The 13,148-nt window shown below is 39.1% G+C and overlaps 1 protein-coding gene across 4 annotated transcripts in view; it reads left to right on the top strand.

The window, feature by feature from the left end:
* BACH1 (BTB domain and CNC homolog 1) overlaps positions 1 to 13,148 on the top strand; it is a 44,688-nt gene that overhangs the window by 1,199 nt on the left and 30,341 nt on the right. The window contains exon 1 of one of the 4 annotated variants that reach the window (XM_045501543.1): positions 4 to 116. The exons of the other annotated variants lie outside the window; for them this stretch is intronic. The gene's annotated coding sequence lies outside the window, so the exon portion shown is untranslated. Of the gene's footprint in view, positions 1 to 3; positions 117 to 13,148 lie in introns of those variants that run through there. 4 annotated transcript variants of the gene reach the window in all.

The following is a 13,148-nucleotide window of genomic DNA, read 5'->3' as shown; positions in this document are numbered from 1 at the left end:
ATATGTGGACGCTGTGCATTTAAAGCGGTTCAGAAAGATAAGGGGTGGAAACGCCGGACGTGTTGGTGACCGAGCGCTTGAGCGCTTCACATGGTCAAGCCGAGAAATGGGAAGAGGTAAGCTTACTTCTTCCTGGTGTGGGCTAGTGGTGCAAGGGCTGGGGTGGGTTGGGCTTCAAGGCACTTGGCCACTTCTGCCTTTGGCTCAAGGAGCCTTGGGGGAAAAAGGGACTCTTGGTGAGTCAGCTTGAGTGGGATGGCTTTGGTTCGGTGACTGCATGGCCTCGTGTATATTGTTGTTGAACAGGGCCGTGTCTAGTGGTTTACCGTTGTTCAGAATGTTGGTTGGATAACAAGGTAGGATGACTCCTTAAAAAAGTTGGGTTGCTGAGTCATTCACCCCAGCCTGAGAGGTAATTAAGAACAGCTGGTGCAGATACTCTCATCACATGCCTCCACCATAAAAGGCCAAGGAGCACTCCAGAGGGGTTGCTTCGGAGGGCTGACCGGGACCCAGCGGGCCCCGTCTGTTTTGATACAGGTAATCAGTGGGTCAAGTGTTTGAGCAGCCCGAGGAAGTGGCCAAGTGGTGCTGAGGTTGTGTGTAAACACAGAGCGGCCGGCCTCATGACCTACTGCCTGAGAATAGATTTGCGCTGGAGAGAGCGAACACCGAGGGAGAAATCCGCAGCTAGGAGTAACCTAATGACAAGATTGTAATAAAAATATTGACTACCTTCCCTGCACTTCGTCTTTGGTTCCCCTCTTGCGGTTTTGTTGTATGGTTTCTGCATGTCAAAAGCCAGCTTAATGTGTTCTTCATAAAAACTTTATGAGAGCACAGAAGGAGACTCCCTCTTGGTTTCCATTGGCCCTTGGCTTTGCATGCATATGCTAGTAGTTTCTGTTGGCAGGGGCAAGGGTTAGGTGAATGTGAGTGGAACTGACAGGTCTCCTTGGGTCAAGTCCAGAAAGAGCTGTCTAATGAAGGGCAAACCGTATATATCTGTCTCATTCTCTTAGGTACGGTGATGGAGTGTCTTTACATCTTAGTTCATTACTTCTTGCTTTAAAAATGACCTAAGCTTACCAGCCAGCCCCCATTGTGAACAAACTTTGTGGAGGCCGGGAGGACTGGCCCTTACCTGCGGTCGAAAGAATGACTAATTCTTATTGATGACAATTCACTTCAAACATTTCATACATGGAAAAGTGGTTAATTTTGTTGCTGTAAGTTTGGGACTTACAAGGAGATTCGAAATCATGACTTTTTTAGGTATTAGGGTCTCTAAGGTGGGGTGCAAGATGATCCATTTGGAAGAAAATATTAAGACTCTGATTTTTAAAATGTTACTTTCATGTAAAATAAGAAAGCTTCAAGATACAGATTAATAGTAGCACATGCGTGTTATATAATGTAGGTGCATATGCTCCTTTTTTTCTGTCGGGGAACAAAGAATTTGTTCACCACTGCCAATAACGTTCTTTCAGCAACTGGAATATTTTTGTTTAAACTTCCGATTTCCTTTTAAGAACTAGCATTTTTTCAAAATGTTCTTAATATTCGTTTAATTTTTATTATATATGTAGTTTTATTCTTTTTATACTGCATGATTATTATCTTTTAATGTTTATTTTATTTTTGAGAGAGAGCACAAGTGGAGGAGGGGCAGAGAGAGAGGGAAATAGAGAATCCGAAGTGGGCGTGGTGGTAACAGCAGAGAGCCTGATGGGCTCAGACTCGCAGACCTCAAGATCATGACCAGAGCTGAAGTCAGACGCTTAACCAACTGAGCCACCCAGGCGCCCCTATACTGTACTTTAAAATTTAGAAGCATGAGTGTAAATTTCTTATCACAGTTGTTGATATCAGGAATGGAAATACAGAAAATACAGAGTTGCCCATTACATGCGATACCATGCATTTTGAATTTGGAGACCAGCCAAGTGGTTGGCTTGTTTAATGCATACGATCCGATGAAATGTAATAATATGAAAAAGTGTGCAGTGGGAGCCCCTGAAGATAATCCACACATTGGAGTGTAACTTGTATATAACAAATTTTTTTAAAAGTTACCCTTTTCTGTTACTCCTTGAAGTCATTTTTTTAATGTTTATTTTTGAGAGAGAGAGAGTGAGTGAGCGAGCGCGCTGGGAAGGAGTAAAGAGAGAGGGAGACACAGAATCCGAAGCAGACTCCAGGCTGCAAGCTGTCAGCACAGAGCCCGACATGGGGCTCAAACTCACAACCGTGAGACTGTGACCTGAGCTGAAGTCAGACGCTTAACTCACTGAGCCAACCAGGTGCTGTCATTTTTTTGAGCCAAGTTTACATGTCCTTTAGTAAGGATTAATAAGACTACATATTTAGCAAATCACTTGGGAAGTGGGATTTCCCCCCTTACCCTTAGGAGAATGTGTATATTCAGAAAATCAACTTCTAGGCATGCTGAGGGATGGTTATTATTTACCATTCAGTTAAATCCCATTGGCCATATGCGTTTTGTACTCCTGTCTTGTGAGAAATGATGTTTAGAATAATGATGGCAAAGCCCTTCAAAATGACCAGTTGTCATAAATTCTCTTCACAGTGCAAATTTTCTGACTAATGTTCTGTTAATGGGAGCATTGCTTTAACCCTAAAACTCTCATTTCCTGAGGGTTCTACTAAATGGAGTGTGCATTTTCTTGTGGTGGAATAGATAATTTATGAAACTTTTGATTTAAAAAAATTTGCCCAATAGTCTAACAAAGCCCCTGGCAATGGGTAAATTAAGCACTATTTGCCAGAATCCAAACCCCTTTGGAGAGTAAATATTTCAGGACTGCAGATAAAACATAGACTTACACCACCGTGAAACCTGGACTTCTGGCTTACTCAGTGTATAGTTTAACAGGACTGAAGTTGTGGGTTTGGTCAGCGTGCAATTGACAGAGAAGCAGTAAGCAAAGTGGTTCAAAGTGGGAGATCTGGAGCCGGACAGCCGATGATCAAGTTCTAGCTCTATTACCTACCCGCTTTAAACCCTTGGGCACGTTATTTCACCAAGTTGTGCCTCCTTTTCTCATCTGTAAAATGGGGATGATAATGGTAGAACGTATATAATAGAGACTATTTGGAAATTAAAAGCATTAATATACGTTAAGTGGTTAGAACAGTATTGGCTCTGTCTTAAACATTACTATACATGTTAGGTATTATTATCTGTTCAGACTCAGGGAAGTGCTCAGTTACACAGCCACGTTTTGCAGCCTCTTTGAACTGAATTGCAGCCACTGATCACAAGAGAGACCGAAGAGATTGTGTGGATATGCATCAGATTGCTGCTACTAAAAAAAAACAGTTCCAGAGAACATTCTGATGGGAAGTCAGTAGCAGCAACTCAAACACCTGACTTCTGAGGGCAAGGAACACAGGATATGGCTTTTTACTTAAAGGATCTTACCATCTCAGCAAATGCCCCAGAGGTGGTCATTACCAGTTAATTGGAATTGGCTTTGGAAGAAATAAAAACATTTTCTATTCTGCATCTAGTCTATTCTGTATGTGAGAGTTGAGGACATTGTGGTCTGGCAGGTTTAGTAACCTGTCCACTTGCTCCTGGCATATTAACATCAAGACAGACTCATTTCTTAGTTTTCATTCCCAAGCAGTTTGTTGGGAACATTTGGAATGTAAATATACCTGCCAATTACTTCTCAGTATTGCATTTTCTTTAAATGACATGCATACTCCAAGACAGAAAAATTATCCACAATAAACAGTGGATATGTTTGTCATATGGCTTCTTACACCTGTAGGTCATTCCGAAAGGTTGTGTCAAACATTCTGACCATCCTTTGGGCTAGAGTGTGACTTTCTTTTTTTATTTATTTGTGTATTTATGTATGTATGTAATCTCTGCACCCAACTGGGGCTCAAACTCATGACCCCAATATTAAGAGCTGCATGCTCTTCTGATTGAGCCAGCCAGGCTCCCCAGAGTGGGAGTTTCTTGATGATGAAGATATATATCTCCTGTTTTATCTCCCATGGAACATTGAGTGTACCTTGGCTGTGTTTGTCCTGCCAACTTCTGGTTGCTGCACTCGTGGGTATAGTATAGGTTCATTTTAGTTCTGTGGTCTTCAAACTTGGGGATTTTTCAAAGAGTGAAGGAGAGAACATTATGGGCTGTACCTCTTAAGTTACATTATATGTGTACCAAGTTGAAGCTCTTTTGATCATTTAAAATTCTGTGTTCTGTTTTCATAATTGATATGAGTATTGAGGAGGCAGTTGGATTTAAGTCATTCTTTTAGTTTATCTCCTGAGATAGAATATTTGTCTTGTGATTTTTTTTTTACCCTTAATTGATTTAGAATTGAACTGTGTAAAAATATAATTTGGATTGTCTAGATGTTAGATTGCTCATATATCTAACACTTTCCTTTAATATCCTAGCTCCTCTAGAACAGATCTTTTGTTGTGTTTAGGATAAGGAACAGGTTAGAGAATATTAATAGGATAATAAAAATTGCCCCAAACAAACATAAGGAAGAAATAGTAGTTGCCAGGATCTTGGTTAATGGCTGTTGTAGGAGCACAGTGGGCATGCCGTGAAGTTGGGCGGACGCTGGTTCCTCTCTCAGTGCTGGCACAATTTAGAAAATGTTACCTTGATGCAGTTGAAGCTGTGTGTAAATCGTGTTCTTTTAAAAATAAATTGAAATGGTTTTCTTAATGCCTTAGGAAACTCATTCAAAAGAATATTTTTGTAATAAAGGTATTATTCTCAGCTTCTATCCAATAAAGTCATTTCCACTTTTTTTTTTTTTTTTCTTTCTTAGATTGGCTCAGAGTCATAGCAGACAGATGTATACTCCATTTCTCCATTCCCCATTAAAGCGGAATTACACTAAAAAGTGTTTTTATATATGGAGTCCATTTTCGATTCCTTTGTAGCCGGAAGTTGACAATATCCTACCTGCATGGTAACGAACAAAATAGTGTGGTGAGGGAACTGTCTTGTTCTCTCTCCTACCGTTTTTTTCTGTTGATCTTTTTACTGACTTGTCTGCCTCCAGGATTCCGAGGGGAAGTGTTTTTGGCTTAAGGAGGTCAACTCTTAGAGTCCCGCCGAAGAAATGGAGATATGCACCCACTCAGCTTCCTGTTGCTGGTGTCTTCATATTCCTAATGCCTTATTCCTTCCTTAAAGTGCACCAGCACCTCTTGGAAGTCTGCTAAATCAGTGAAGAAAACTATCCATTAGAGAGTTTGTTGTAAAATATGTCTATAAAAGATTTATTAGTCTTTGAATAAATTTATGAGGTTATAATTATTAAGTTGTCATTTTGGAGTAAGTAAGATCAGTAATTTTAGTAAGATCAGTAATTTTAGTAAGATCAGTAATTTCATTAGTGTGTGTTTTGCACTTAAATACAATTTATTAAACATGTAAAGTGGTTATCAAATCTTGGCCCAAGACACTTTTTATTTTCAAAGAATGTAACATTTTCTTATTTACTGTTTTATTCCCATCGTGGCTCAGAATTGTCCTCTAGATAGGATTTATCACTTAATTAGAAGGAGAGGAAAAAAACCCATTGGCTCTTTTAATCATTTTTCCCACATTAGTAGACTTTTGAAGTAGAAAAGCATTTTGCCCAGCTGAGTAGTGTCACCTGCCTTTATTCCCAGCTGTTATCCAGGGGAATCAAAGGAGATGATAGATAAGGCTGTCTGTAGCTCCTATACCTTGGCCTGCTTCATTGTCTCTTTGTGGTAAAGGAGTGTCGTAAGCACTGTTCAAACTCTGGATATAGTTCTTTGGGGTTTTAAAACCCGTGTTTTGCCTCTCCTGGCCTGCCTGTTGTCATCGGCCTGGTTTGTTGTCTGTTTCCCTAGCCCGGGAGGGCCGGAACACCTTTTCCTCTCTGGAATGGGTAGGTAGCAGTGCTCACCCGTGGCAGAGGGACCCTGAGACCAGCTTCCCTGCCCTTGCTTCCCAGACCCTTGCCCTGCCCCTCCGCTGAGTTAACGGTGAACAGCTATCTGGTCTCTGGAGAGTAAAGAGTAATTGTGTTTTTGAGTTTCAAGGCGCTCTGGTCTCTTATCTTCTTGTGCCTGCTGCTCCTCTCCCCAGACTTAAACACAAACACATATTCAACTTTTGGTGTGTGTAAATGGTAGGGTTGGTAAATTCATTTAAACGTTTGTGGTGTGCTTTTGTATTAGGTTTTGGGTTTATGTTTGATTTATGAAGCAAATATTTATGCCTTTGTATGCCAGGAACTTCTGTAGACATTGGGAGTACAAAACGTTTCAGAAGTTACTGTCTAATAGAGAAACAAGCCATTACTATAGCATGTATTAATTGCTGTAATAGCAACGTGTAAAATGTGCCTTGGAACCATAGAATGTGGGAAACCTAAGTTTTAAGAAATCAGGAAAGTCTTAGGAATGTCATTGATGAATGCATGGTCGAGCAGAGGAAACAGCTTGCTTTGACCTCTCTTTTGAGAAGCTTAGCACTGAAGAAGAGTAGAGAAGAGGGATTTTAGTAGGGGGAAGTTGGATCAGGAAGAGTGTGTGTTTGTGTATGTATGTATTTAAAAATAAGGTCAGTGGGAAAAGGTTGAATTTGTCATTCTTTTGTGCTTAGCTAGTTCCTCTTACTGTTGCAAGATGGCTGCCACAAGTTCACGTGTCATGAGTCAGTGACTAAGTTCCTTGGGAGAGGACTATTTTTTTTTTCCTGGCATGTCTCTTATTAAGTAAAATCTTTCCCCAAAGTTCCGTAATAGATGCTGTCCTGACCCTCTTCTCTCTGTTCATGGGCCAGCATTTTGCTTAAGCCCTTACCTAAATGAGTCAGTGTCAAGGGCAATGAGACCATTGTGATTAGCTTAAATGTATGGTCATTCGTCTTCATTTGGGGCTGGGATCCGCTTCCCCAGAAACACAAGACCTCAGGTAGAGAGTAGGTTTGTGAGCACAATCAGAGTTTGGTTAGAAAAGTAGGGGGTGGTCAACAGTGTCATCCTAGCCTGCTACTTACACCACCACTGTATAGAGACCCACCCTTCTGATTAGAAAGTGAAAATATGGGGTTTTTTGGGTTTGGAATTTTAGGTGACTTTTTCCCCCTTTACCTTCTATTTCCTAACATGATCAGGTCTTGCTTTTCCAGTCAGATTATATAAATGTTTTATTTAAAAATATTAAAAAATTGAAAATGCCCATTTTACCGAAAAAATGACCAATGGGAGGACTGTTTCAGTACTCAACGCTTCTAAAGTTCTCTGCCATTTCTTATATTTTGTAGCTTCTGATTGTATCTATACCGGGAGATTCCCTGTCTTAATCTGCAGGGCATACCCACCTGCAATGTCTGTGGCTTTCCCGAGCGGGAAGGCTAGCCTGGCTTGAATAGAATGGTTGATTCACTGACTTGGATGGGCAGGACTGTTGGGAACCCAACCTCTTAAATTACACATACAGACAGGAGCATCGCATCCTCTCTACACACACATTCCCCTGCTAGGAGAAAAAGTGGTCTTTTGGACTTCCAGAATAATGCCACTTTAAGTTTATACAGTAAGTGTCTAGCCTCCCAAACTTTGTAGAGCATGTTGATATGTTAAACGATTTTTATTCTTGTCATTCTTGTTGCTTTTTTTCAATCCCAGGTTTTGGTGCTGTGTATGCTATGTGAAAGGCAGACAAATAATATAAACACAAACTGTTGTAAATTCACAAAATAGCAGTTAATTGCTAATAATTTTTCCTATTTGATAATAACTAAGAGGCTGTGATAGATGGTTAGGGTAGGTTTTCAAAATGGTATTACTTTTTTGGATAGAATTTAGAAAGACTAGGGGCACCTGGGTGGCTCAGTGGTTAAGTGCCTGACTTCGGCTCAGGTCATGATCTCATGCTTCGTGGGTTCGAGCCCCATGTCGGGCTCTGTGCTGACAGCTCAGAGCCTGGAGCCTGCTCTGGTTTCTGTGTCTCCCTCTTTCTCTATCCCTCCCTCGCTTGCACTCTGTCTCTCAAAAATAAACATTAGAAAAAAATTAAAAAAAAAAAGAATTTAGAAAGACTATACTGCCAAAAGAACTTTTGTCTCAGGTAAAAAGCAATAGTATTTATCTACTCCATGTTCCTTAAATAATATTTGCACTAAGAAATGTTTCAACTTTTTTCTTTTATAATAGACCTCATATTTACTTATTTGACAAAATCTTGTAATAAATATATTTGGGAAAGTAGCTATGTGGGCTTAAGTCTGTAGCTTGGAAATCCCCATTTAGAGATGGTAATGTTGACTGCCAAGTTAACTTAATACATAACAAGAAAGGGATTTAAACATTTTAGTTTTAGCTATGTGTATTGAGATGCTGTAGCACTATGGTGGCTATCAGGGATTGCTGGATTAGGTTATTTTTAAATAAAGCATTTCAATTTAATACTTAAAATTTCAGATCTGTGATTCATGCAATATTCTACTTGCTGCTATATAATTGCTTCCTTATTTAAAGGTATTCTTTGAAGTTTTTACTCTTAATTTTTTTTCTTCTCTTGTTTTCTTTTTTTTTATCAAATTTATTATGAGTTGCAGCAAGATGATATTTAAGGAAAGGTTGGGAATTTGAAGGCACTATTTTGGTTGTCCTTTTTTCCTTCCAGTTACTTTGTGTACTATATGTATTAACTCTTAGACCTAGAGTCAGTCTGACCTTGATCTAGTTTTAGGACTTTCACTTTCTCTAGGCAATCAGAAGTAAATAATTTGGATCATGGTTATACTTTTTATAGTCGGAAAACAAAATGATGTATAAAGAATCTATAATACTTCATTTAAATGTAGGACATGGACACTTAATACTTTGTATTGAAAATAACTCTCCAAAGAAGACATCCAGATGGCCAACAGGCACATGAGAAGATGCTCAGTGTCACTCCTCATCAGGGAAATACAAATCAAAACCACACTGAGATATCACCTCACGCCAGTCAGAGTGTTTAAAATGAACAAATCTGGAGACTATAGATGCTGGAGAGGATGTGGAGAAATGGGAACCCTCTTGCACTGTTGGTGGGAATGCAGACTGGTGCAGCCACTCTGGAAAACTGTGGAGGTTCCTCAAAAAATTAAAAATAGATCTACCCTATGACCCAGCAATAGCACTGCTAGGAATTTACCCAAGGGATACAGGAGTGCTGATGCATAGGGGCACTTGTACCCTCATGTTTATAGCAGCCCTTTCAACAATAGCCAAATTATGGAAAGAGCCTAAATGTCCATCAACTAATGAATGGATAAAGAAATTGTGGTTTACATACACAATAGAATACTACTTGGCAATGAAAAATGAAATATGGCCTTTTGTAGCAACGTGGATGGAACTGGAGAGTGTTGTGCTAAGTGAAGTAAGTCATACAGAGAAAGATACCATATTTTCACTCTTATGTGGATCCTGAGAAACTTAATAGAAGACCATGGGGGAGGGGAAGGGGAAAAAAAAAAAAAAAGAGAGAGGGAGGGAGCCAAACCATAAGAGACTCTTAAAAACTGAGAATAAACTGGGGGTTGATGGGGGGGTGGGAAGGAGGGGAAAGTGGGTGATGGGCATTGAGGAGGGTACCTGTTGGGATGAGCGCTGGGTGTTGTATGGAAACCAATTTGACAATAAATTTCATATTAAAAAAATAATAAAAAAATAACTTTGAGTGAAATATCTCCTAGCATTCTGTCCTTGAATTGTCCATACATAGTTGAGTATAAGTATAGACTTTGACTTAAGTTCAACATAGTTTAATGTCAGATCCCTTTTAATGACATGAGATTGTTTATGTAATCCAAGAAGTGTTAATCAGATATTAATTAACCAAATGTTGAGTAATAAAGGGAAGTTTGCTCTTCCTTGAATGCCCTTTTACTCTAACATTGTTCTCATCTCACATAGGATACTTGAGGCATTTCTCTCTGTTCCTTATTCTTCCATGCCTCTTCACTTTCACCTGCCCCCCCCCCCAAAAAAAAAAACAAACCTGTGCACACCTGCCACTTAAGGACATGTATGTGAATTGAAATGTATTATTTGGATCTGGGGGCAGAGGACCCCTCCAACCTTTAAGTTATCCTCGCAGGGTTTTAGTTTCCACATCTGTAACAAGTGGGAAGTGGGTCATACTGGATGGATGTGCTCCTTTAATTAGAAATTCTTTAATTCTGTGAAACCAGCAGTTATCTTGGGCGTACTTGTCCAGTTTTAATGTTTTCTCATGCTTAGTTATTTTGAGAGAGAGAGAGCAGGAAAGGGTCAGAGAGAGGGAGAGAGAGAATCCCAAGTAGGCTCCACGCTGTCAGCACAGAGCATGACATGGGGGTCGAACTCATGAACCCTGAGATCGTGACCTGAGCCTAAATCAAGAGTTGGACGATTAACTGACTGAGCTACCCAGTTGTCCCTTAGAGTAAAGTAGCGTTGTTTTTCTCGTGGGAAACCTGAAGCGTGAAGTCCAGTACCTCACAGATCACATACTTCGTAATACTGGCTAAGCTCTAATTGTATCTCAGTGCTTCTGTTCTTTCCAATGTTATCCTGCTGGTAGTTGTTAAAATAACCTAAACTGGATTTTCTCTTGCATTTCATAATTCTGTGTGTTTGTTTCGCTCTTTAACCTTTTTAAAAGCCTTTGCAAGATGAAATAGATCAGGAGCTACCTACTTAAGTCAAATGGATGCACGCTTGCCCTTGTTCAGATGGTTAGACCTGACTTGATGGATCCTTCCCCCTTATGTTCCTGTAACAGAGTTCTCTTTTTCCCCATTAAACCATCATTTTTAGTCTTCTACAGTTTCATTTCTCCTTTCACGATTACTATGAAGATATCCGTGGAGGCTACCGTGTTTGAGAGTTGCCCATAAATTTCACACGTAGTGATAAGCCAGTACCACTGATGATATTATAAAGGGGGAAAAGTAATTGACATTCTTGGAAATTGACTCCTTGGGTGCCTTCAAGGCAATTGCAATAAATGTCAACTGCATTTTTAATGAAAGCACATTGTTTTGTTTATAGTTGTTGTCTGTTTTAACATTTTTCTGATTATAAAATAAAATGTATTTATGGTTCAGAATTTCAATGCAGAAACAACAATTACCTAGATGTAACTGTTGTTAATATTTTGATATATCCTAACTAGAGGTGGGGGAACCAAGGTTTCTTCCGGACATTTAAATGTGAGATGCCTGTTAGACATATAATTGGTAATTTGAGCATGCAGTTTGAGTACATGAATATGAAGTTCAAGAGAGCTGTCAGAATTAGACCAAATATAATGTTGAGAGTATACAGTAAGTCCATGAGTGATCCCATCCTTGCCTTCAGTTTGCATGAGTTCACCTAGGGAACGTGTGCAAAGAAGAGGAGAGACCCGAGGACGAATTCCTGGACCGTCCAGCATTTAGAGACTTGGAAGAGAAGGTTGATCCACCAAAGAAAATTGACAAGTGGCTGCCGGTGAAGTGGGAAATCAGGATTGTGGTATCCTGGAAACCAAGTGAAGAAAGGATTTCAGGGAGAGAATGGTCAACCTATTGAATGTTGATGAGAAGCTGTAGAAGGAGACTGAAAATCTGCCATTTAGCAGCATGGAGGTCATTGATCCTCACAAAGTGGTTTCCATGGAGTGGAGGGGGAAAGGCCTGGTTTTAGTGGGCTCCAGTGAATTCGGGAAGAGAAGGGACTGAAGATGGTATGGATATAAATGGCTCTTTTTGGGAGTTCTGTTATAAAGGGGAGCAGAGAATTTTATTGTAGATGGAGGGTATGGGGAGAAGAGCCATTACAGTATTGTTTTGTGTGAAAATGGGAATGCTGCGTATTCATATTTTCTTGGTGAGACTTTGCAGAAGTTTGTCAGTTTTACTGGTCTTCTGAAAGCATCACCTCGTGGTTGAATTAATTCTACCAAAAGCAAATGCAAAATTTTATGATGTGAGTGGTTTTCTTGGTTAAATACAATAGATTTCGTCAGATTTTGTAAGGCAGAGAACCAATGCCCTAGTGGTTTGGCAGTTCAACAACTTGTTTCTTTAGAAGATACCCTCACTTTTTTTTAAAGAATCTATTTGGAGTAGTATCGCTGTCAATATAAAATATTAAACAGTATGTATAACATTGTTCCAAGTGTTATATTGGGAATAAAGAAATCTTAACTATATTTCTTTACCCTCCCCGTTCCTGGTTTTGTCAAAATAAAGTAAGATGTTAAAGGTTGATTTTTCTCTTTATCAAATTTCTTTTCTATTTGGAGAATCTTCAAAATATTTAAGACTCCAAAAGTTATCAACAATTTATACTTAACTAAACTTTAATATTTTTGTCTACTATTTAAATATCTTTTAATTTATGTTTATGTTTTTAGTCTAGTGCATGTTTTTGCTTTAAAAAATACAGAAAGATATAAAGCAACCCCATCTGTTGTGCATCATCCTACCTCTAATTTTGCTTCATAGATAATATTCATCTTTACTCATTTCTGCAATTTACTTTTTCTGTTGGTTACCTCTATATCTCTTTGATGGTTATACCTGAGTTTATGAATCTAAGACAATATCTGTTGACTTCCTTTTACCATGGACGTTGATTTTGTTGTTCCCACCATCATCCCACTTATATTTATAATCTCTTTATTTTTGTTCTTGGTCACCTCTCCAACCCCAAAATTTGTTTTAATTTGGTCTCACTAGGGAACTATTTTTTTTTTTTAAGTATCTTTTGACTCCACATTATAAATTGCATGGAAATACTAGCTTTCCTTTCACTTCTGATTCCATCTCCTAGCGTGTCAATTTTACTTGCATTTTGTCAAGATTGATAATGTCTGCATTCCATTTTATAACTGTAGTTAAGCCTTCTGTTATCCGTCTATTCTAAAAGTTGAAGACCAATGACCAGTGTCCATATTATTATGCCCGTGTCAGTGTTGGGCACCTGAAAGCTGAGGAGTGTGCTCTTGTACTTCTTTGACTAGAGTTTCAGTGTGGCCTTGTGCCCCTCAAAAAACACTTCTAGCGTCAAATTCAGATAATACTAACAATTATTGAGCACTCATTATGTGCCAGGCACTGTCGTAAAAACAGTTTAATATTA

The sequence above is a fragment of the Leopardus geoffroyi genome, chromosome C2, assembly GCF_018350155.1.
Source record: "Leopardus geoffroyi isolate Oge1 chromosome C2, O.geoffroyi_Oge1_pat1.0, whole genome shotgun sequence".
Lineage (NCBI taxonomy): Eukaryota > Metazoa > Chordata > Mammalia > Carnivora > Felidae > Leopardus > Leopardus geoffroyi.
Note: the sequence above shows the minus strand (reverse complement) of the source record. Positions and strands in the feature narration are given on the sequence as shown.